This window comes from Nilaparvata lugens, chromosome 7 (assembly GCF_014356525.2).
Source record: "Nilaparvata lugens isolate BPH chromosome 7, ASM1435652v1, whole genome shotgun sequence".
NCBI classification, from domain to species: Eukaryota; Metazoa; Arthropoda; class Insecta; order Hemiptera; family Delphacidae; genus Nilaparvata; species Nilaparvata lugens.
Genome location: NC_052510.1, coordinates 16,812,939 through 16,840,090, shown reverse-complemented (window position 1 = coordinate 16,840,090; position 27,152 = coordinate 16,812,939). Strand labels below are relative to the sequence as shown.

The 27,152-nt window shown below is 34.1% G+C and overlaps 2 non-coding genes across 2 annotated transcripts; both read right to left on the bottom strand.

Moving 5' to 3' along the window:
- Nucleotides 1–13,188: 13,188 nt before the first annotated feature.
- On the bottom strand, nucleotides 13,189–13,261 carry Trnak-uuu. The gene has a single exon. It is a non-coding gene; the product is annotated as a tRNA-Lys (tRNA).
- Nucleotides 13,262–21,902: 8,641 nt separating this feature from the next.
- Nucleotides 21,903–21,974, bottom strand: Trnat-ugu. The gene has a single exon. It is a non-coding gene; the product is annotated as a tRNA-Thr (tRNA).
- Between the last annotated feature and the right edge of the window lie 5,178 nt (nucleotides 21,975–27,152).

The window sequence follows — 27,152 nt, the reverse complement described above, 5'->3', positions numbered from 1 at the left end:
TACGAAGATTGCCCAAAACTTAATATTTTTCTAGGCTTATTGCATCATTACTATTATCATTTTTTGAGCTGAAACTTAAGTTTAGACTCACTCACATCTCATAAAGTTCACTCAAGCATTGAAGCTAGAGTTTTATACGAAAAAAATTATCATTGATCAAAATCTCTACTGAAAGATTGTATCATTTCGATTTTATAACAATTTTTAGATTTGTATCATTCTAATTAAATGAAAATACTAAGAAATTGTCAAAAAAGAAAAAAAAATTGTCACATCATGTGATTTATACATTAGAACTTCATAACACACCGAGGTAAACATTAGGTATTCAGGTTTCTATTGAGAAATATACAGTATAGATGAGAATATAATTCTTGTATCATTATTTTCTCAGGTACTTACGATGAATATATCTGAAAAATGTATCTTCTAATCTCAATATAATTATTATCTTAAAAGCTTCTGTGTATCTCAATATTAATACACATCAAGATATGTGGAGGAAAATATGTTATTTAGGTGTCACTAAATCAAAGGAAGTCAAAGGAAGTCACTACTATCGCAACGCATTGTTTACTTGGGTCAGCTATCAAGCTATCAAGATCCTAACAACTCTGGAGTTATGTGATACTTGGGGAAGAAAACCTGATGGCGAGAAATAAACCTCAGCAAATGGCCAGTAAAAGTGGAGTGGTAAACGTGGCACTCACAATTTGACCCAAATTCTATCAACGACCGACAATCAATGCAAGCTACGGTCAACAACCCTCGGCTCTGTCCTCTGCCAACCCTCAGCTGTTGCTAAGGTTTATTGCCTACATCAAGCTCAACATCGGAACACCCTTTTTTCCATTATTCATTTTTCCTTGGCATGATTGGGGGTATTGCGCATGCGTGTGCTTTTCACAGGTAAATTCATTATTTGTTGTAGTCACGTGATCACAAGTGAATATTAGCTTTGACAGAAAGGAAAAATGTTTTCACGACCGAAAATTCAATTGGTATGACTAGAGTTTGACTAAGGGAGAATAGGAGTGGTATAGTACGCACAGTGAGTCAGTCATACCAGGGATTGTAGGGGTAGATATTTATCTCGGGCCACTCCCGTGTTTCGGATGGACACGTTAATTCGTCAGTCCCGCCTGCCTAAGAAGCAGTTGTTAGGTCATGTCAGAGGCCCTGAAATTGATCTGTTGCGACCTGAAAACTCTGACACCAGACCTGAGCCAGCCAGGTCACTAGATATCATTATTATTATTAGGGGTGGATAAAAGTGAAACGGTGAACTATTATGTATTTTCATTCCTATCAAATCACTTTTTCCGTTGAAGTATGATGAGATGGAAAAAGTTGAATCTCTACTTATCTCAATATCAATGATTTTATAATCAAAAATTGGTTCTAATTTTTATAGGTACAGGAGTTCAAATTTGAAGGTTAAGGGCTAAGGGGTAATTTTTGCTTTCAAGGGGTTGGGGAATTTATGGTATAGTATACTGTAGGGTAGCAAGGATATTTTTTTAATTTATTTTTTAAAGATGGAATGTTGTAAAAGTTTTGTTAAGCTTCATAAATGATAGTATTAAATGGTTATTTTTTCATAAATACTTAAAACAGTCAACTCCTCATTAAGAGTGTGAATATAAATACAAGACTTGGTTTATTACGATAAAACTATACCTACCTACCTTTCTATATGTAGGCTATGAAGACAATGTGTGGGCCTACTTGAAAACACAATTCAATAAATATAACGAGTGTAGAATTTGTGGATGAACTCCTATTCTGTTAATACGGCAGAAGCTGGATTTTCTTGACAAATTACTGAATCACTGAGAAATCAGGGATACTCATAACAAGAGAACAAACTCAATACGAATTTCATGAGGTGGAGCATCAACAACAAATAAATGAGGTTCTTGATTATCCTTCAGGTTATTAGAATCGTTATCATAATCTACCCTATCTGATATTTAGTATCGGTAGTAGGACGTATACACGTATTGACTTTCACAAACATAAGTTACCATAAACCTACCAAAATTGTAAGGAGATTGATGAACTCAATGCAAATAATAGAATAACAGGGGCGTATATAAGGGGGGGGGGCAGGGGACCCCCCTCTTCCCCCCCGAAATGATGAATATGAAGGAAAATCAGTACAGTAATAAATTACAGAAAAAAGTACAGTAATCTGAATTTTTGATAGCAAAGTAAAAAAGGCATTCAGCGCTAATTACCCTCTGAATATACGCAGCAAAATTTATATTAAGTATTATAAGGTGTTACGTAAAGTCACTTTACCTAACCTAACACCCCTCCAAAAAAAATATTTTATATACGCCACTGTAGAATAATATGACGAGTAAACTTCAACAGATAATACAGAATAGTTCCTTCAAAAAGCAGTACCATCCCATGTTATGAACATACATTTCAAATACCCTTCAATTTCATATTTATCCCTATAAATCATCGATCAAATAAAGAATTGTTCTTAATCCAAATCATCTGACAGAGGAGTATGATTCTGTAGCAACATTATGCACAGCACACTGTTTGTAATTCTAACAATGCTTCAATGCTATTCTGTATCAAATAGTGAGCTACAGGTTGGATAGAAGTTATGTACTCTCTCCAGCAAATGTATCCTGCCGCTCCGCTGCAGTGCGCGAAATCCCTAGCAGAGTGCGTTGATAGAAAGCACAACAATGAAAGCCTACGTTATCAGAATATTCATGAATTCATGGATAGTCTGATTCTATCTCGCAATTCAGGGCCTGTTTCCATCACTACAAATTCCAGCAACAAATTCCAAAGCTTGTCAGCAATCCTATTGTGAAGCGTAAGAATCGACAAATTTGGTAGAACAAGTTGATGTACAAAATTGATGATTTGAAAAAGGAAATGTTAGGAATTCAGTAATATAATTATTGAGAAAATAATTGAAGAAATTAAAAATTCCCGGCTCATATCACATATTTTCTACTTACAGTGATTTTAAAATCTTTATTTCGAATAAGAGAATCATCAATGAGCTTCTTATTTGAATCCTCACCGTGTTAATGATATTTTTGTTTTTCGTGTGATTCAGAGGTGCATAAACTCTTCCAAGTTTTAAAAATATCCAAAATGGAAAGGAATTTCCCTACAGTCTACTGAACTGTAAATAAACACATTTCTCAGATTTAAAGGCGCAGTTATAGCTAAGAGATAAAGCATCTATCTTGACAATAACCAGAGAGCTGTTTTTGTTATTGTTTCCAAAGCATTTTGAGTTGGTTAACCATTCTTGCTATTTGATTGTAGGCTTTTAAAGAGGAAATCGGAAAGTCAGTATTGTTTTGATCAGCATAACACAGAATATGATTTGATTTGGAAATCATTTGTGTATTCCGTCTGTCATCAATCAAAATTTGAATGATCATGTTTTTGTTTCTGTTTTCTAGTATTTGATTCAGAGCTTTTGAACAGAATAATATCTCTACTGTTTTCACAGTAAAATACTGTTTATTGCAAACTACCTTGTCTCCAGAAGATAGACTGTTTTCAATTCAAACTGAATTATAATTAGGAACAATAAAACAAAGGGATCATTGTAAGAAATTGGGAACCCCAGTCTATAATGAAATGTCAATAATGATTCCAAATTCGAGAACAGATTGGCCAATGAGTTGGGCAGCGATCATTTCACAATTTCAACGAAAGAAAAGTTTAGTTTTCTTGTACCAAGATCCCGCTATGCTATGTTGATTCTCTTCACATCAATTCCTGGAAGAAACTTTCCGATCCCCAGCAGTTTCCCGCCTTGCCGTTACCTGGGAACATTGGCATCTGCGAGTAGATGTCTGTAGTAACATACTGGATCAGTAAATATGTCGCAGTCTGTTGTACTCCCCCATTCAATCAAATACATTTCCCTCAGATATGAAAATTGAAAATCACAATGATATGAAATGATTCTATCATTGAACCTTTTGTCAGGAAACATCCCATATTTGAGAGAGCTCTCTTCACAGCCAGTTTCCAGGAAAGGAAGATAGAAGTGTGAAGCTCGATTTAATAACTTCAGGATGGTAAGTATATTGTGGCCAATGTGAGTAAGTGAGGAAACTGCAAAAGATATGATTGGTTTGATTAAATGTGATAAAACGGATTTTTTCTCTTATTCTTTCAGTGAAGTTACTTATGATTTCCGAGAACAAGTTGGGGATTCCTCAACCTTATTTCTTCTTTCTGTTAATCGAATCACATTCCTGTCCGTTATCACCCTAAAATGCCTGAGAATTCATTGAAGAATCTTGTAATAGTCACTGTGAATTCGCTATGATAATCACTGTGGATTATTTGGTTGTATCTGTGAATTCATTCATCACTCCACGTGCAATGATATTTATCAATGGTATGTTTATTACATTCTAATTTCTACAATCTAATCAAAATAATCTATCAAAGAAGTAGTGATCGAGTACAGCGAGTAGAAAGTAGAGAGACTGTTTACATAAATCATTCAACTTTTTACGAGTAATGTTATACATTGGCCCCTTATCACACAAGCATTATGGAAAAGGATGATGCATGTTACTCACAAAACATCAACAAATTACAATAATTGTTCATGCCGAATGACTTGGGCAAATACATGAAATTACTAGACTTTATCTTACTCAATCTCTACTGTCTCTATTCTAAATCTTTCGCCAAAAAAATAATAACCCAATTGTAGGTGATTCAGATTAAAAAATCAATGGTACGAAAAATATTGGACAATTTCTGTCGTTAGAGACTGCATCAGAATAAGGACTTGGTTTGATAACTTTGTGTGAATGGAAGACGAAAACTTCAGGAATTGATATCAGGAAATGCATCAGAGTACAATAACAGTAAAAATAACACGGTTTGTGTGGATTCGAGAATTGTTCAGGGAAATGGACATAAAGGGTGTGGAAATGAGAATTGGGTGGAAAAGTTGAAGGGAGTTGGGAAAAGTTGAGCCGGGAAAATGGCTGCAAGTGAATGGGGGGTCGACGACCCAGGAAGCGCGCAAATGTTGGAGCCTACTATCGATTGGATTGCCACCCCTGGCCGCCCCCACACCCCCACTCTACACCCACCAATCGACGAGCCAGATCACGTGACCATTGAGGCTGGTCCGGGTCCATATTTACCATTGCCGGATGCCGGGGGGGGGGGAGTGAGATGCACACATAGATGATCATCGTCTCTACCACCCCTTTCTCTCTCACCTCATAATATTATGAGAAAGAGAATATGATCTATGATCATCATAATATATATTGAGGATTCTCCTCAATCCTACCCTCATCCTCAGTTTCATGTACTGTAATTTTGTTGATTCTTCTTATGCTCTCGGCATTTTCTTGTAATTTTCCTTCATCTTTACATATTTTTCCTTCTTCCGTTTCAACGTCCTCTAAACTCATATTTCTTCTCCTTCTCTGCCTCCTCTTAATAATATTTATCTCCTCTCCACTCTGCTCCTTTTAGCAAGCTTCCTACTTATTCCATTCCCGGTTATCCTTCTGCCTCTTCATTCTAATCCTTCATCTTCTCCCTCCTCATCCTTACTTCGTCATCTACTTCACATTCCTGTGTTACTTTTTCATTTTCACCATTATGACCCTTCTCCTCGTCCTCCTCATTGTCCTACTCCTCTTGACACTCTCCTCTTTCTCTTGTTTTTTCTACTTCTCATATTAATTTCTTTCTTTTCACCCTGATTATCATGAATCCCCCTCGTTTACGTTTTTCCTTTTCCATCATATCTCTCCTGAATTATCTAATAATTATACTTAGTACCTGATCTGTTATTTTCAGAACCCATCGTATTCAAATTCCTTCTTTCTTCATCTTCTTCATCATACTCTCTTCTCATCTTCTTCTATCACTTTTTTGCTGTCTTTATTCTTCTTCCTATTAATTCATACTTATAACATATTCTTTCATAATTGTTTCTTTTTCTGTCTTATACTTCTTCATCTCTCTTGCCTGCCTAAACCTTCTCACTTTATCTACTCTCTTCTTTTCATCATCACTATCTCATACTGCGGGATCAACTCCCATGTTGCGATCTACTTCGTACTTCGTCCTTCCTCGTGAATTCCTAACTTCTATATTTATCGAAATCATCTGCTAACCCTCACTCAATCAGCTTCTTCTGCAAACACCTTGTTCTTATTTTCACCGTTTTTTCTTCACTCCACTTCCATTTCCTCCATCGTCACCCAGTCTCAAGACTGATTACAAATAGGATCCACTCTTTCATCCCACAAAAACCACGTCCAACACCAAACAAAAATATGAAAGTATAAATGGAAACTGTACTGTAAGACTCCACCCAAACCTTGGCGGGTGGGTTTGCGACCAACCCTCTCAGTTTCACAGTGATTGCATTCAGATATGTCGCGTACGTCACAAAGAGGTCAATGATCGATTATGACCTTCCCGTTTGCTCAATTCATAATCTCTGCTACTGCTTTCGGATTTTTTAAGATGAAATACCTATTGTGCATCCTCTTAATAATGCTGTAAATGTGAAAAGGTTGTATTTTAACAAAATGTGGGTTGAAATCCCAGCTTAATAATACAATAGTATCCAGAAATAATATTATGGATTTCGTTAATACGCAGTAGCCTACTAAATTTGATGAAATCGCAAAACCATTTTTCCCTGAAATTACCTGAGCCGCTTATTTATAATAGTTCTGTTATAAGAAAATTTTCAATATACAGTTAACATTGATTTATGAGAATATTGACAGTTAAATTCGTTTTTATGGGTTCTGAGATGGAAGTTGCATTCAAATTTATCTGCAATAGAATAGCAGAAGAGTATAGCAATGATGCATTAAGTTACAGAAATGCATTTATATAACATAATACAATGGTTCTCCAAAAAAATCTATTAAAGACAATAATCTCTGTTCTATTTTTGGTTTCCAAGCATCTGAATCTACTTTGTGAACATATTTAAGAACTAAAAATTCAGTGAAGTGAAAAACTAGAAGACTTAAGCTATTTCGAAATATGTGTAACCCTATCTAAATTTGGGAGAGGAATAGCACAAGGTTACCTTATTTTTTCTCTCCCTATCATTTTGATGATGTACTTATTGTATCAATGAATGAATAAAGAATAATTGATCGAATTTTCTCCTTTGTTACTATGACATTACTACACCATGTCACATTCCTCGTCATTTCTATGATTCAATAATTATAATTTATTCATAATCGCTTACTGGACGAGACTACTACACGAACCTATAGACCACAAGCTATAGAATTCTACTTGAAGAAACCACATGGACCACCGCATTTTCAAATGACGTTTCTCCGGCAAAAATGAATTTATACTTTCTAAAATCAGGGAAAAAAATCATCTTTCCTTCCTCAACCATTCAAATAAATTTTCAATCTTCAATCATCCTTTCTTCCTCAACCATTGAAATACGCAAACTCAAGTGAGCTTTTCGGTGTGCGAAACCAAAAGGATGAGCAGAATGATATTGGAGACGGGATTAGTGGACTTTGGGCTTAGCGCCCCGAACGAAGCCCTTGAAATACTTGAAAGAAGCCCGACGCGAGCTCCACCAATCCATTAAATCTACTTTCACGTCAATGTCAGTAGTCTCGTCGTCAGACATTGAACTCGACCCACAAAACGGCTCTTTTTCGAAAAGATTTTTCTTGAACGTCGCTTGCATCAATGGCATTGAATCTGAGCTAATGGGGAGATTCGAGATTGATACAATACTCGTAATCACAAATAACGAAAAACTAGTCTCTATTGATGCAACTCTATCAATCTCTTATTATAGTAGTAAACTCAATATTAATTATATTGGTATAACTCTACCCCATTCAATATGGATATCTTCCCCAATATCACCTACTCCACCAACCAGTAAAATATTCATAAATGAAGCAGTTTTGCACTGTTCTGTAATCTGGAAAAGTAACAAGTCTTGAATTTAAGATTAGATTTTAGTGAAGGAATTCCATGACTAGCTTCCAAATGATTATTTGTTTCAAGTTGCAAAAGCATTTCATATAATGTTTTTTCATCATCATCATCATCATCATCATCATCATCATCATCATCTTCACTTCAGGGATTGGGTTTATTAATCAACCTGTTCCGGTACCCATCTCTTTTTTGGCCCTCTTACATCTCTTTTTCCAGGTGGCATTATATTCAAATGCATCAGTTGCTTCTATTTTGTATAATTCTGTCATGCAGTAATGTTTTTTCAAGAGATCAATAATTTTTATTTAGTTTCATTTTAGTGTAAACATTCAACTTTATTTGGTATCATATTTTAGAATAGGCACCTGCTGAAAAACCTTGTAACGAAGAATAAACGATGGATTGATTCATGAAAATAAATGCTTTACATTCAAGAATTTGGCACTGGAAGATTGTATTTCATTCATGAGAATTTAAACTACTATGAGCTTGATCATGAATTTCATTAATCGACAACAGATTGACGTATTTTCATTTCAGACTATTATCGAGACAAAGAACTTGAACGACGCAATCATAATAAATTCATGCAGAACCAAACTGTTTCAGAAAAAGTAGGTCACCAATCGATCAACAAACAAGATATCGTACGAAGATATTATTGGTCAGATTTATTTTTCAGTCTGTCCAGCTACCAATCGGATATAATGTTCTCTCACTCTCATCAATAAAGATTAGCAAACATATTTGACCTATGCCATCGAAAATAAAAAACGAGACTTCAAAATAATATTCATTACCCTTGCACTTGCTCTATGGAGTAGGAATAGATTAAGGCCAATGATAAGTAGTATTAATTTATTGATGTAACCTTATTTTTAAAGAGTGAGATAAGAATACAATTATAATGATAACACGGTGTTTTCAACACGAACCAACAATATTATTATTAGAAGGGTTGAATACCCTGTTGAACAAACATGGGTCTAACCTTGATTTCACTGAAAGAGGATAGTTATTGAAGAAATCGAGATTTGGAATAGCTATCACATTTGTATTCAGATCATGGAGTGAGTGGAGATTAACAACTATTAATATTATTACTGTACTTCTAAATGTAAATATTTTTGAAAATTGAAATATGGATAAATTCATTTTTATTTTTTGTCGTGGAATGATCTTGAAACGCCATGGGTTGAATTCCCTCTAGAGTCTCACCCTGATTCACAGATCAATTAATCTGCTTTATAATGATTTATGGAGGAATTGAGATGTCAAATTGAGTTCATCTTAAAATAGAATGAATGAAATCGAATTTATCCCACCAGACCATTATGAAAATATGGAATATCATTATAAAAATTAACAAAAATCACATTATAAGAAGTTATAAATATATTACATTATGAAAATAAAAATTACAAAGCTGTATGTTGTTCTCTTCCGTTGATTTGTGCCTTGTACTTGATGATTTGTGCCTGTACCAATCGAAAAATAAATAAAGTTATAATCTCTATCAACCTAACCATCAACACCTGATAGTTTTTTTTTAGTGAGGATGATGCCAAATGAACTTCAGGCTCAATTACAATAAGAATATTTCTTTCAAGTATAAGAATATTCCATGAATTTTTCAACTGTACCATATAAGAATATTTTTCTACGGAAATCGATTCATTGATCATATCATTGGTTAAAATCCACTCAATAAATTAATCATGAATTGAAAATTGTATTGTATCTATTGTCTATGAATATAGATGTGAATAAATAAATGAAGAAAATCAATATCCACTTTAACCACTTTCAGATGCTACAGCATCTGTAATAATTTTCATCCAAGCATAGATTTCTCACTCCGTTCAAGCTATTATTGAAGCATAGCAGAATCCATTTTAAGGGAGATGAGTTTAGTTGTTGGTATTGGATACACCGGATGTTGGGAGGGAACATTGAGGCAGGTCATATCAATCGTAATAGAGTTAGGCAGAAGGCAAATGCAAGGGTGGCCTATGACCCCTCCACCCCCTGCACATTCTACACATCCTACATGTTGACATAGGTCGGAAACAGAATAATGTGTTGCCAGGAAAGGGAAGAAGAGTATGCAATAAAAGCACAACTACCCTCGACTATTATGTTAATTTAGTGCACTGCAGAATAACCTTCTACTTACTCTCTGTCTCATCTCTTTCTGTTTTCAAATATACTTCCTATTTTCTATCTCCTTCTACTCTCTATACCGTGCATTCGTGATTTTGCTCTCTTTTTCCCTTATCTCCGGTATCTCTAATACTTGTTTCTCATGTTTTTTTTTTTTTTTTTGTCCAGAGGGTGATGCTCACATAAGCTTCAGGTTTTGAGTGAGGACAATACTACTGTTCAGATTCTACTTCTCTATTGTGACAGGAATAATTACTGATGAAGGATGAGTGGAGATGATTGAGTTTATGATCAGTCGATGAGCTGTGGAACACCAGTAAACGATTTTCCCTTTCCTCCTCTCTCTCTCATTTAACACTTGTCCAAGAATTCTAGTGAATACTAGAGTTTTCAATTTGAAGAAGTTTTCCAACTAGTTTTCAAAGTAATCTTTTTCTTTTCCAACATAAGTTTTAGTAATTTTTTGTTTTCAATATGATTTCACAAACTGAACCTTTGTACATCAACTTATTATGAAAATTTTTTAGTGAGAAATAGTACAGGCTCAGCCTCCAATTTTTCTTCCAATGTCACAATAAATTATTATTATGATTATTAAATTATTTTGTACAATAAATGAATAAAATAAATACATTTTGAATCTTATTGTTATGTTAACCCAAATATTTGGGTTAGTACATATTCTTTCCGTTGTTTAGATTGAGAATAAATAAATGAATACCAAACTTTCACATTTTAACTAGTGCATGGCATTTTCGTTTTAAAACTACTGACATTAATGAATAATCAAGATTCTATCCCATATTCATTTGAAATGTACTTATTTCACTCTTCAACTTATACAGTAATACAGAACAAGTATTTTTGCCTAAATCAGTTCAAGTGATTTGTTCTTCAATAATTCATACTCGACGTAAATAATTACAAATGCTACTTGCTTCATAAATAGAAAAATTTCGTCTATGAATATCACCGAATTCCATCACTCTGATTTAAATGAAATTATTATTTTTGATGATGACAGTACGTTTTATTTATTATCATACATCATACAGATGTAAAATAAAGTACACATATCGACAATCCACATTAAAATTTTACACACTCTGCAGTTACTCGCTACCTTTCACATTACTGTTTGAGTCATCGTCCTTTTGAAATAAACATTCGACGTCCTTCAAACCAATGGTGGATATTAAAATTCATTTCTCAATCGTATCGATCATTTTTCAAACGGTGTTAAAATACACTGATAACTCAAATATATTACATGATTCATCTAATTTATTGGATAGAATAACTGAATAAGTCGTTATCATTGACAAAAAGACAAACGTGAGCGATTTTACTAAAAATCATTGTTCATGAAGGAACGTAAATAGTACGTAGTTAATACCACTGTCTCAAGTTGTAAGTCAAGTTTGTAAGTTTGTATAGTAGACTGTTGAGGTCAAAACCGTTGAAATTAAAATTAACTGGAATTAGTTAAATTCTTGCTTGAAATCAAAACAGAAAACAGCATAGGCCTATAATTAATCAGTTTTACAGTTACAGTTATTCTAAACTTATGCCAAGACCAAGAGTGTTATGTAACATTAATAATTTTTTGAAATAATCCAAAATGGCTTACAAATGACATGCAAAGCAGACGCAGACTGTTGTATTGTTGTGACAGGCCGCATGCCTTGGCATGAACTGCAACTAACCCCCCGCGGTGTCCACTAAAGCTGCCATATATCAGTTAATATTGATCTAATCTTGAAAAATCAGGTGCCAATCGAAAGGTGATTAAATTTTACTAAACAAGGTTATTCTTGTAAATTTTATTTAAACTAACGGTTTCTGAGTTATTTGAGAAACAAAATTTCAAACGGCCGCCATTTTTTTGTAGATTTGTTTAGTTATTATAAATGATTATGCGAAGTTTCAATTTCGTACCATTAATTAGAAAAAAATTATAAGTGAAAAAAGCAAAATGGCCGCTGTGTGAGTAACTGAAGACTTCCGGACAATTTAAATATATTATACTTAGATATGTTTCTTACCCAGGAACAATGCCCTAGAGTTCGTAAACACTCTGTATAAATAAAAATAGAAATCTAAGTACCCTCTTTAAAATATAATTTACTCACAACATGTTTCGGCTATATGATGCCATTATCAAGTATCAAATATCATGTATATTATGTCAATATATTCCTCCTCTAAGTTGACTTTGAAATTGAAAAATCAGTATTGATCTAATTCCTTAAATTAATTTTGTGCTAGTATCAAGAGAATTTTAGTTTATGAATAATGTGAATATCATGATTATTGTATAAATTTATTTAAATGGTCTTGAACAACCATTATGAAAGCATTGATTATGAAACTTTGATAACTCATATTATTGAAACATAGAAATTACAAGAACATTTTGTAAACTCACCATTGTTAAAAACCAAGAAACATGATTGAAATTCATCACTCACCTGAAACAAAACAAAAAAATCATAAGTATTAGAATTTTAGGAATGAAAATTAATCGTACCAAGTATATTTTCGAAAAAAGTTATAATAATGTTAACTGTGATGAAAACATTGTACACTATGGAATAATGAGTATGGATAACATACATTACTCTATTGATAATGTCTCCACTGTATCTTATCAATGTATATCCTGCATAATGGAGGCACCTTTGTATGAATTATAGGATTGTGAAGTATGGAATCTCTTCAGTATTATAATACATCCACATTCCTAAAAAAAGCTTTCGAAAAATTCTTTGAAACCATTTAGCCTAATTATGAAATAATAATTAGTATTTAGAATCAATATTTTTTCTTAAATTAGGCTACTACTAATGTATATTATGTACTACATTAAATAGGTAATTAAATTTAGTACTGTAATATTGAAAGCATACTATAAAATTCACCTATAAAGTACATTATAGTTTGATCATAATGAGAAATTGACCTCAATAAACTTCACTTGCATTTACAAACATTTCAATGATTGTCAAAAAGTGCAGTTTTATGTCAAAAAGATTCCGCCCGAACAGGGACTTGAACCCTGGACCCTTAGGTTAAAAGCCTAATGCTCTACCGACTGAGCTATCCGGGCTTCATATCTACATTTTCGGACGCGACAAGATTGAATAATTAATCACTTTTCAAACTGTAATAGTGTGATTCATCACTTTTTACTTTCCTTGCCCTATTACCATAGGTAAGGAAAGTATTGCTTTCCGAAAAAAATTAAGGTACCCCAATTTCTAAATTTCTATACGTTTCAAGGTCCCCTGAGTCCGAAAAAGTGGTTTTTGGGTATTGGTCTGTATGTGAGTGTGTGTGTGTGTGTATGAGTGTATGTGCGTCTGTGTACACGATATCTCATCTCCCAGTTAACGGAATGACTTGAAATTTGGAACGTAAGGTTCTTACACTATAAAGATCCGACACGAACAATTTCGATCAAATGCAATCCAAGATGGCGGCAAAAATGGCGAAAATGTTGTCAAAAACAGGGTTTTTCGTGATTTTCTCGAAAACGGCTCCAACGAATTTGATCAAATTCATACCTGAAATAGTCATTGATAAGCTCTATCAACTGCTACAAGTCCTATATCTGTAAAAATTTCAGGAACGTTGCCCCATCTATGAAAAGTTTGATTTTAGATTCTCAATTATCAGCCTTCATATACAATTTAAACAAAAAATTCCAAGTGGAAAAGATTGAGCATGAAAATCTCTGCAATTAATTTCCAGTAACATTTCCACCTAAAATTGAAAATAAGCTTGAAATCCCAGAGAATGTGATTATTAAATTGCAAACTGTTGGCAACTGTTGGTTCTATTAAATCATTCACTACGAAGAGATAGCAGACCTCGAGTGTTTCCAGCGTTATTGACCTATCACCAGCTGTCTCATATCTTTGAATAGTAGACTTGAGATGCACAACTACACTAGCGTCAGGTGATCAATTTTCATAACGGCAAGGAAAGTTTGTGAGTGCGCCACACCAGATTTTTCTTTTTACATCCCAGTTCTTTCTATGCCTGAATCACAATCGTAGCTATCAATGTTTGCTCAATACAACGATATGGCGATAAAGCTTTCGATATTTTGACTTGCTATTTTCAATACAATCAATATTGAATAGTATCACATTACAAAATTGTAATTTACAATTCATTGTTCTGTATACAATAGTAGATTAACAAATTTTGATTTCTTGATACCATATCTTCATGATGTATATCAATGAATCTATCGCTTATCACAGATTAATTTGACAGTAGTTATAAAAATACATTAGTCCAGTCAAATTTCGTTCTTCACGTCATGAACAATTTTATATTTTCAATAAATGATAAATGGTTTCCGGAAAACTAGGATTTCGATGTACTGATGTATTGATTGTATGAAATCATTATCTGTCTTCCATTAAAAAATAATTGAGAAATTACACACACATTTAAAACGTTTTTGAGCTCAATGGAGGGTGTTAGGAGTGCACTTCCTACTTTCCCTCTCCTATCACCCTGTCTCATTCCATTGCATTGCATTCCCTTTCTCTCTCTTCCTCATCATCGTCCCTCTTCACCCTTTCATCGCATCGAGACGCTGGCTATCAACGCTCAATTCCTAGTACAAATTTATTTCTGAATCTAGGACAACTACAGTAACTCAATCCCATCACGTTGACGCACCCGAGAAATTAGCTGCTGCCAGTCGTCAATTTTCTTTTCATTCTTTCTCTTCTTCTTCTTCTTCCTCATCCAATTTTTAATTTTCTTCATCGTCTTCTTCTTTTCTTTGTGATCTCTCTTTCTCATTTGTTCTTGCTTCTTTTCTTTCCTCGTCTTTTTTCTTGTTCTTCTATTCGTCTCATCAAATACTCGCAGCACTATCTTAATCAAATAGAATAGAAAAAGACTTCAAACAGATAACCGGCAATCGGTCGATTAATTTCGTTGGTCCATGTCCTACAGAGTGATTATAGTTGGGAGCTTTTCTCATCAATGGCTACTTTCTTTTCCATATATTCCGGTAACTGAGTAACTGTTACCTGTATTCATTCCCTCGCCATACATCACAGAGTGAAAATTATTAGTATATTATTTTAGACATGACCGTGTGGATTGGTTAAGGATGAACAAAGTAATTAAAAGGATAAAAGTAATTATACAATATGAAAATGTAACATAATTATTATGATTTTAGAAACCTATCAACAAGTTATATGAAACACAATCTGTTCGAATTATGGTCTGATTTTTGTCTTTCTCATTTCATCTAACAAGTAATATTTCTTTTGCATGGATACATTTTTTGGAAGAATCATCAAATATGTGTGGAGGTGCGTACCATTTTGATAGTTACTGACCAAAATAGATTTTATCAAACTATTATTTATTCTATGCTTTAGTCTTTAGTATTTCAGTAATTTATAATTTTGCAATTTGTAGTTATAACTTGGAAGTTTGATGGATTCATGCAAAACATACACATTTGACCCAACAGGACTAAAATACGAAAATGGTTCAGGTGCCTCAAAACGATCAATGATGAGAATAATTGAGTAAAATCTTTCACTGTATATCATACTACTTGTGATTCTGTAGATGGGAATAATTATTACTGTAGTTTGATATGTAAGTCAATAAATTAATATAATATAATGATCGAATAAACGTTGAATTATAGAATGAGTTCGTTGTACATCGATTCATAGAATGCAGCTGTATGTCAAGGACAGAGTTACGTAAAGTCGTGCTCATGACATTCCATCCAATGCGTATCAAGAAATTAGTTTTTATCTTGAAGAAACTGCAGTATCTAGGTTAAGTAGCTGTTTACGGAGTACAGTTTGGCGTTATCAGAGACGCTCCCGATTTCCTCTCACTCCTCCACCCTCTAAGTGGAGACAGTAGTTTTTGAACCTAGTTTACATTTTTTCCAACTATATCTCATTAACAAGAAATCACCCTTACGTAAGAAGCAAAATAATAATTGGGAAATCAGACCGTGAGAAGCCTTGCAAAATTTATGTCTAAGATGTTTGGTGATTATTGAAAGTATTTGTAGGTTTTATCATACAGCATGACTATGCGAAAAATAAGCACCAATTAAAAAATATATTGCATTCTCAGAAGAATATAATTGAATTTTTTTAAATGGTTTGGTAACGAGAAAAACGTCGGCTGTCCTTACGCCGCTACAATTTCAACCTTTTTCTCTTCAATACCCCGTGAACCTCTTGTTAAACTTGCTAGGCCTATTGTAGTAATTCATACCTCTCAACTAATTCTTTATCTATTTAGCAGTAGTACTTTATCGATGCGCAGACTTGGCTGATAACTGTGGTATGTGTATTATATTGTTATTTCAGTGTTTCATACTACAAATAAAAGTTTCGTTCTCACTTAAGTTACGCTCATTCTTACACTGAGAGGAACTTGTACCCTATACAGAGCTTTATCAACTGAATCCTTTTTCAAAACTTCTTTTAAATTTTTCATATCGTCAATACTTTTTAGAAAACCAGATAGCTTGTTATGGAATTTCCCTCCAATATAATAAGGTTTCTAGTATCTAGTAGAGATACTGTATACTAGTATAGATATGTATCTGATATCTGTATATCGTTTTGCTCAGAGCATGTATAATATTTTTATTTTCTGCCATGTGAAACTACCGAGTATCCTTAGTAAAATTGCAAAAATCGATGTATTCATTCTTCTGGTACGAAAGTTGAGAAGGTAATTGAAGATGGTTGGAATCAGTCGTCATGTTTGAATCATATTTCAGCCAAGTAAATCATTAACATTCACATTTTTTCCATGTAAAACTACCAAGTATCCTTAGTAAAATCACAGAAATCGATATATTCATTTTTCCGGTGCGAAAGTTGAGAAGGTAACTGAAGATGGTTGGAATCAGTCGTCATGTTTAAATCTTATTTCAGCCAAGTAAATCATTCACATTCACATTTTTTCCATGTAAAACTACCAAGTATCCTTGGTAAAATCACCAAAATCAATATATTCATTTTTCCGGTACGAAAGTTGAGAAGGTAACTGAAGATGGTTGGAATCAGTCGTCATGTTTAAATCATATTTTAGCCAAGTAAATCATTCACATTCACCAATGACCCTGTGTTGGCTGTTGGGTAGCCTCCATGAAGACGAGACCTCCATCCATTGAATGACAACCAAAGTCATGAAGTAGGCCACTAAAGTTATTGTTTTCAATATTCGCATACTGTTCAAGACTCATTTTTGCAACAAATAATCATAGAAATAACCATTGCACAGTAATTAAAATTTTATTATTCACCTTGACTAAGTCGTCAATATTCGGACAGATTGGAAGATACAAAACCGCAAGACTGCAAGTGATAATAAAATGCACTTTTCAAGGTGCTGCATTCATACAGACTAAGCATAATGCAGTCTGTAACGCTATGTCTAGCTTTCTCTGAAAATGAAGGTCGCCATTTTTATCACTCAACAGTTAAACGGTTATAAAAATTAATTTCTACCATTGATAGAGCGCTGAAAATGACTTTGTTATTGTGGCTGGTAGGAAACTCTAGTGACCTAGCTAAACATTGTTAAGCATCAGTATCTGTTACAGTGACATGACCTAAGGTTTCAGTATTCTAATTTGAAAAAAATAGATGAATTGTGACGGTGTATATATATACAAAGACAAATATAATAATGTGGAAGATGAATCGAGATTGTGTGTACTGTAGTTTGCTATGATGAATAAATCATATACAAAAGCAGGTATAACTACTAATCATGTGCGAATACATTATATTGATATATTGATATCGAATACATTAGATATTTGATTTTTATTGGAAGTAGTCATGAATAAACTTGCTAAAGATCAGAAGCATTCTCAACTTCCTTTCTTTTCTTCGAATCTATCACTCTCTATCTCGTGAAGAAGATCTGTTTCAACCCAACTTCCTGATAAGAAGCCAGGAGGTATAGAAAGAAACTGTATAGTATTCAAGTTGTCTGAATGTTGCCATGATAGAGTGAATTTTTCGCAATTAGCATAATAAGATTCCAATCAGCAGGCCCCTCAACAAGAGAGCGATGAAAGAAACACTCATTAAGTTCTACAGAGTGATGGCTGCCACTGTTCTTTTATATGGAAGTGAATCATGGGTCACAACAAAACGTCTACAGAGCAGGGTTTAGGCAGCAGAAATAAGATTCCTTCACAGGACAAAGGGCTGTGACTTCCGGGACCATATAAGGAAGGAATATATAAGACAAGAGCTGGGTGCCTTCACATGAATGAAAAAGTTATACGGTATCATATCGCAACCAGTGGAGGGAGCATGTCAACATAATTCCAATAGAAATGATTCACTTGAAAATTCTAAATTACCACCCAATAGGAAAAGGAGATATAGGTAGACCTCGGAAAAAATGGCAAAAAATATAAAAGATGGATAACTGACAAAAAAATTATTTCAATTTTTGAATAGTGTACTGTGATAGATAGAAATAAATAAAAATAATAATATATTGTTGTGTGTCGGAGTAGGCAAGAGCCTAAACCTTGAATGAAAGAAGAAGAAGAAGAAGAAGAAGCATGATAAGTCGCATACTCTTAGCCATCAAAGCTTGCATCCTTGCCATATTTTGCCCAAGCCTTCCATTGAAAATTAAATTTATTAATATAATTGCAATAATAGAGTTAGAATTATTAATTATTAGAAAGCTGTGCCTCATTCTTTGGATTCTTTTTAATCACTAGTCCCAAATAATTCATCATAATATTCATATTATGATACTTATTATATTATGATGATATTATTATTGAAGCTTCAGTCTGTCTCCTGAATCCAATTTGAATTTTGATCTGAATAGCTCAAGAAAATTTACTTCGGCTGAAACTATTTAATCTCAGTCACAGTACAATATCATCTCACTTCGGCCAAAACAATGTTATTCCAACAGAATCATCCAATCTACTCAACGGAGACGATTAGTCGGAATTAACTGAGATACAAAGTTGGATTTTAGCAAAGCCGGACTTAATCCTATCAAAAAGTAAAAGCTTCCCGAGGCAAGGTTGCTCTTTTGCCTGATTTAATTTCTGATAAGTCCTCATGTCGTCTGAGCTTATTACTGTGAATGAAGGTCTTGAAATATCTTGTTTAGAAGTCTTCATTTTGCGGAAGATTGTAGATAATTTAGATTGCGAGGCACAATAAGTTCTCCACCGGGTAAGCTTGTACACTCCATTCGATAATTTATTGCTTCCGCATAAAACGAGATGAGGGCACCGGTGTTAATATTCTTGCCCTTGTTCCTTGAATGACTAGCAGTATTAAAAAGTTCACAACTTTCTTTTGTTTATGAAATATACATATTGTCTGCTGAGGTTAGTAATGATTAGCATCATTTCAGAAGAGTGCGAGAGTCTGTCTGAATGAAATCTGACCAAATTTATTTCAAACTTAGTATGTGCAAATGCCAATTTTTTGTCGTATGTTTCTTTTGTTGTATGTTGACAAAATTTTCAAGTGGAAATCAATATTTTGATAAATTCAGAGATATAATGAATCTGTTCAAATTTTCTTGACTTTATATCTATATATATAAAAGCGAAATGGCACTTACTCACTGACTGACTGACTGACTGACTGACTGACTCACTCACTCACTCGCATAACTAAAAATCTACCGGACCAAAAACGTTCAAATTTGGTAGGTATGTTCAGTTGGCCCTTTAGAGGCGCACTAAGAAATCTTTTGGCAATATTTTAACTCTAAGGGTTGTGTTTAAAGGTTTAAAGTTCGTATTTTAGCACGTATATTCTTCTTCTCCCAATCTCTTAATTATAATTGAAATTTCCATATCATATGTTACTATAGAACTATAATCTAGATAGAGTACCTCTTCGAAGCAGTTGTTAACTGGCAACTAAATTAATAATTTTGTCAGGTTTTGGCATTAAGTTGAGTTGACTTTGTTAGGTTGGCACCAAGTTGAAGATTTAAATGCATTTATCGCGGAAAAATTGATTGGGCACTGCTACTTCAATCCTGGGAATATTATATTACTAGCCGTCAGGCTCGCTTCGCTCGCCATATCCGTTTAGCCAGACGTTTAGTCTGGACCCCCGACTGGATTGTTCTAACATATGATAAAAATGCACAAATGGAAAATGCTGATCTCATTCTTGGACGATCCAGCCGGGGGTCCAGGGGGCGGAGCCCCCTGGCCAGACGGATATGGCGAGCGAAGCGAGCCTGACGGCTAGTATAACATAATTTTGATCGATAGTAAATAAATAATTACCATACCAAAATCCCATTGAAGGAATATATTCAACGAAAAAATGGTATATTATGCTATATTCAAAGATAATTAATAATTCAAGCATTTATCCGAATCAATGATTCATGTGTGTTTGAGATTAATACAACTCGAATTAAGAAGTAAGCAAATGATAATTTAACTTCGTCTATATTTTGTGAGAAGATTTAATGGAAAGATTTCATCTGAGACATACTACCAATTTCAAAATTGTTTTGAAAGCTGATTCTCATCTAGTTGATAACATTCAGAAAATCATGATACCCTCTATTGCTCTCATCAAAATATATTTTGATAGAACAATAATAAACATGTTAAGTCATGGTCAAAACATTACACCACTTTATTAAATCAATTTTTTCTAGTATAGGAATCAAAAGCTAAAGCCATTACAATAAGTTTCACAAAACCCGAGTGATATTTTTTTCCACAGCCTGATATACTAGTAGTTCTGTGAACAGTAGACTTCACGCAGTTTTCTCATCCACAAGTATCTGATGTCACCCGTTCTAGTTGATTCAGTTGAATCACAATAATTCACAGATGAATCGTAATTTACTCTTAAAAACTGTTATTGTTTTCTCCAAGATCAAAATCTTACTTATGTTAATAAACTCAGTTCACATTTGAATTTGTATCCCATATGATAATTTATCCAGTTTCGTGATAATCTTTCCATCTGATAAAAATATTCCTCATCTATTTTAAAATTATTTTTTTCAATCAAGAGTATTATTATTTCTTCATCATTATTCAGCTCATTCAATCATTTTCTATTTTGTTTTCAATCACCTATTAAATTTGTTTTTCAAATGTGAGAGTATTGATACTGATGGCGCGCATCATAAAAAATATTGAAATCCTACGTTATAGAAATAGAACGGCCAGACATCTGTGTAATGCATGCAATGAATAATCCACTTGTCAGCTGATTGATTATGAATAATTCTAAAGTCTGATTGATCCTATCTTCAAAGTAGATGATATTAGTGATATCGGAGTATGGAGGAATTCCTTTTCTTTCCATATCCATATCATCCTTAAAATGCAAAATTTCAAAAAACCTTGTGTATACATCGACGCGCAGTTGAAAGAGGAATATTCCTGCCAAATATCATCGAATTCTATCAACGCGTTTGGCCGTAATCGTGTTACATGCAGATAGACAAAAGCAAATCGAGTTGAAACATAGACCTCACTACGTTTGGTCAATAATAGAATGGTCTGAATTTGAGGATTTGAGTATGGGTTATAGATTTTGAGGTGTGCATCCAGCTAAAGTTTGTCACGAGATGCATCAACTATTTGGCGGTACGAAGTTCGCCGGGCCAGCTAGTATTTTACTGATAAAAATCCTTGAAGAGATTAAATTGAGTTCAAAAGTGAAGAAATAAAAGTGCAAAATTTGTGCCTCCTGTGAGGATCGAACTCACGACCGCTGGTTTACAAGACCAGCGCTCTGCCACTGAGCTAAAGAGGCGCTTGGTGGGTGACGACGCAGCGTTTTGCAAAATCACCCGGCCAACTCATTATAATAATTTATCAATTATATGGAAGCTGCAATACATTAAATATTGTTTAGTTTCTTCCTACGTGGTGAAGGAGATGATATTGTAATGAATAAATTGCCAATTTTTGGTTAACATTACAACATTAATATCACCAAATAAATAATGGAGGTTAAGGTGGTTAACTGTCAACTGTTATTAAAGAGTTCAAAGGTCAGATAAATTATTGTTGTTCCCGGTATAATAGTACCATATCAATGTAAACTCACATTTCTATTAAAAAATATCATAGGATCTATTTTCATTTTCAGTAAACTGGATTGAAATCAAGTGATAGACATTCTGCTGATATTTGGTGCTCTTCAGAGTGGTTAGTGATCTTGAAAATTTCACAAAGATAGCTACATTTGTGTGATTGGAAACTCTAAATATGAAGCATACTTTGAAGTAAAAAATAATATATTTGTAATACTTCTGTTACTTGAAATGGTTGCAGACCAACAATAATAATATTAATTCAATATTTATTTATAAATAGTACCAAAAAACAGGGTGCCAAGAAGTGCAGTGATTATAGAACTATCAGCCTCATGAGCCACTTGTTGAAAATATTTTTGAAGATTATTCATCGTAGACTGTTTAAAATCTGTTAGGATCTAGTATAACCTACACAGTTTGGCTTCATGAAAGGACTGGGAACTAGAGATGCGCTTTTTGGTATACAGGTCCTTTTCCAACGCTGCCGCGACATGAACTGCAATATATATGCCTGCTTCATCGATTGTCAAAAAGCATTTGACAGAGTTCAGCATAATAAAATAATGGAGGTCCTGCGGGATAGCGGAATTGATGGTAAGGATTTGCGTTTAATTAAAATGTATTGGAATCAGTCGGCATCTGTTAGAGTCAACAATGAGAAAATAGAAGAAGTTAAAATTGTCCTAGGAGTACGGCAGGGTTGTATATTATTTCCGCTAATATTCAACTTGTACTCACAGGCAATTTTCCAAGAAGCCTTGGAATACTTAGAGGCCGGCTTACTATTGAATGGAGAGAGATTCAACAGTTTCAGGTATAAGGATGATACAGTAATTTTTGCCGACACCCCGCAAGGACTTCAACTGCTAATGGACAAAGTCGCTGAAGTTAGTAAAAAATATGGTCTGGAAGTCAACATTAACAAAACAAAGACAATGATAATTAGTAAAGAGAAAGTTAACAATATGCATTTTACTATTGATGTTAGGGTAGTGGAGAGAGTGCCAACATAATATTTACCTGGGTACAGTTTTGAATGAGCAGTGGGACCATTCTCAGGAGGTGAGGGCTCGGATTGAAAAGGCGAGAGCGGCATTCAAAATCATGTCAAAAGTATTCAAGTCGCATAATTTGACCCTTGAACTGAGAATTAGACTCCTCCGTTGTTATATATTTTCCATTTTGTTATATGGAGTTGAGTCTTAGACCCTGACTGAAACAACAATAAATTAAACTTGAAGCGTTCGAGATGTGGACCTACAGACCAACAGACGAATCCTGAAAATATCATGGATGGACAAAATTTCCAACAACAGGGTTCTTCAACAACTCAATAAGAAGACAGAGATAATGTACACTGTCAAGAGACGAAAATTGGAGTATCTGGGTCACATTATGAGGGATGGAACTAAATATCAGTTGTTAAGATGTGTACTACAGCGTAAAGTTATTGGCAGGAGAGGTGTTGGTAGGAGACGAATTTCCTGGTTGAAGAACTTGAGAACGTGGTTTGCAGTGTCCACCCAGGAACTTTTCAGAGCGGCTGTCAACAAAGTTTTAATTGCTAGAATGATTGCCAACATTCGGTAACGGATAGGCACCAGAAGAAGAAGATCTATTTATTTATTATATTATTTATACATACAATATTATGAATTATTGGGAAAGGAACAATAGGCTTGAAGCTCAAACTTTCCCAAATTCAGATAGAAATTGTCCAAAAATATCTCATTATTATCAAATTATAGACATATGGATATACCGTATTTCGATTGTCAAATTGTGACATTATGAAGCCAAGAATCAAGAGTTAGAATCTATTCTTTTTCTGTAACGGTCTTGTTCCAGGTTCCAGAAGCTTTTTCTCTCATGGAAGCTGCCAACTGCTTATTGGATTCCAACAGGAGAGCTCATTGTTCTCATTCCAGTGATTCCAGACAATCGTCTCCACTTCACCACCTCCTAAAATCTAGTGCATCAATCAATTCAATTAAATTTCATTCCACCACTACAGATTTACATTCCTACATTCATTCATCACTAAATTCCATTTTGATGAAGATTTTGAAATACTCTCAATAATTGATTCATCCTTCTAGAATATCATGATGGATCAGAATGCTGATATTGAGAGTGATATGCATTGAAGTTTCTGATCGATTATCGATTGAATCCTCTATGCCACCGTCGAAAATCAAAATACATTTATAGATTCATAATAAAAATATGAATTATCTTTTTATTAATATAGGATTAGATCAGGAAGTGATGTTTGTGATCAGGAAGTGGCATTTAGGAAGGATTAGATCAGTAAATGATGATGCATTTGTATGATTCCAGATTCCAAAAATTGGAAATTCTCCAATTCGATGTTCAATTGCATTGATAAAAATATCTCGATAAAAATATTTATGGTTCAATTTTGATCGGATACAATGGTACACTTCAGGAAAAGACAACAAGTAATCTTAAGAGGAATTTTTAAATTGAATTCAGAAGAAAAAATAAAAATATCAATATTTACGGAATAAAAGCGAATTCATCTTAATAAAAAATGGGTCTCTAAAAATGTTTTGGGGTGAGCTGATTAATTCGGATTAGAAATTGAGGAGGAGAGTGATAAGCTATGATGAGCAGCTATAGGGTGAGTGTGATCATATTCATCAAACATTTTGAATCCTCGAAATAGAATTCAGTATTTTTTCATGTTTGACAGGTGAATAGATGTTTGCCAATAATTTCCCCCTACCTTTAGTAACACTGATACCTAACAGAGAAAGATTGTGGATCAATCCCCTCTTCGATTTGAGCCTGGGATCCAACTCGTGCAGCAATAATATTGTTTGCTATGGGAGGGAGAGAGTAAAAGAGTGGAATGCAGCAATAATTGTTTGCTATGGGAGGGAGAGAGTAAAAGAGTTGAATGCAGCAATGATTGTTTGCTATGGGAGGGAGAGAGTAAAAGAGTGGAAACTCGAGGGTAAAATCTAAAAAGACTAAGAATTTTTAGAATTTTCTAGAATACTAATCTCTCAACAATGAATTGATCCATCAGTAGGATGCGATGCATTGGCCTACTGGAAAATTCGAGGGTTGAATGCCATAGAAGAAAGGATTTTTAGATTCTCGAAGAAAAAATATTTAACAACAATTTTAAGAGGGGAGAAATACAAACTTGGACATTGGGGTGTAATGTAAAAAAATTGAGCGTTTCCACTTTCGAGAAAAATACTCTACAACATCCAGATAAGGGATGTCACTTTACAAACTTGAAAATTCAAGGGTGTGGCATAAAAACTATCTGGATTGTCACAATCTTCAAGAAAAATTGTCAACAATAGCTTGTGAAGGGATGGAACAAATGTGAGCATTTTTACAATTTTCTAGAAAACTGACAATTCCCCCTGCAATTTAACACCCAGATTGTCACGGTACTGAGTAAGTGATCACTGAAAGTGAGTAGGAGGAAGGGTAGGCAAATAATGAAAGGAAAATTACCAGACAATAAGGGAAGTGAACAAGTTAGTATTCATGAAGAATTGCATGTGTTGCAGTGAGTGAGATTGACATGGACGCGAGGGTGTGAAATGATGCATGAGGGTGCAAATACAAGGGTGCCATCGCCATCTGCATCTCCATCAATCTCTGCTGCATTAGCTGACATTACTTGGACCGTGCAAGCAAGCAACATTAGACAATAGTATGACTCACAGACAATTGTGTGGAGTTTTCTAGAAATAACACTGATGAGCAGTATGGAGTTTCATTGGTTCAAATAGCATATCAACATATCAGTTGAAAATTGAAAATTCATTTCTTGTCCACTCGAGATGAAAAACTGTTTCATTTCAAGATCTTAAATTTGTGCAGATGAAGATCGGATACTCTCAAAAAAAACTCGCAAAAAAGCCACATCTTGGAACACATCTGGAGCTAAAGGCTCTCCTATCTCTAGGCATATTGAATGTAATCTACGTAATGAAAATTATAATATAATCTCAAATGCAATCATTATGCTTCCCATTATTATCTAAGTAAAAACCTGAAGCTCATGCTCATGTAAGCATCACCATTAGTAGAGAAATCAGAGTGTTCTATTAGTAGAATTAGTGGCCCATAACATTATGTTTTTATTTTAACCGAGTAATTAGCTCAAATTCTTGTTAAAGATCACAGGATTGTTTCACCTGTGCCTTTGATCTTGAGATGACGTATAATATTCCACAAAAATCTACTAGAATATTTCGCTACAATTTACTTATTCTCTAGCAGGTAACCCGTGCTCCGAAAGGGTCTAATTAAAAACTTGAATGAAATCTTAAAGAATTTAAAATAGGCCTATAACCATCTTCGGTGAATTAAACATCTATATACAAAATTTCAAGTTAATCAGTCCAGTAGTTCAGATGTGATGATGCGTCATTCGTGAATTCCTTATCCCTTAAGTATATTAGCGAGTTCTTTCCTTTATCATGGTATACATTATTGGGATGACGTAGAATATTCCACCAAAATCTAATGGGATATTTCGCAACAATCAACATATTTACTGATAAAATTACATGATTTCTTAATCGCTTAATAATATAGCTTATCTGATTCTGCAATCTTAATTCTCTGTAACTTAATTGATCGAATATTAGGCCATCACCAGTAAAATAACTCTACTGTAGCATGTGTATGATTCGCCATGACAATGACCGAGAAAGTATTTCAGATTCATGGCCAGTGTTATCGATCAGGATAGGCTACTCTCTCTGGTCTAATAATGGCGACCAGGTGAGTCTGGAATAATTATTATTGACGTAGAATGTTGAGTGAGACAGTAGAAGCGACAGGCAGACTGCTGGTTATGACATTCTCGGTCGGGCGGCTGAATTTGGCTAAATTTA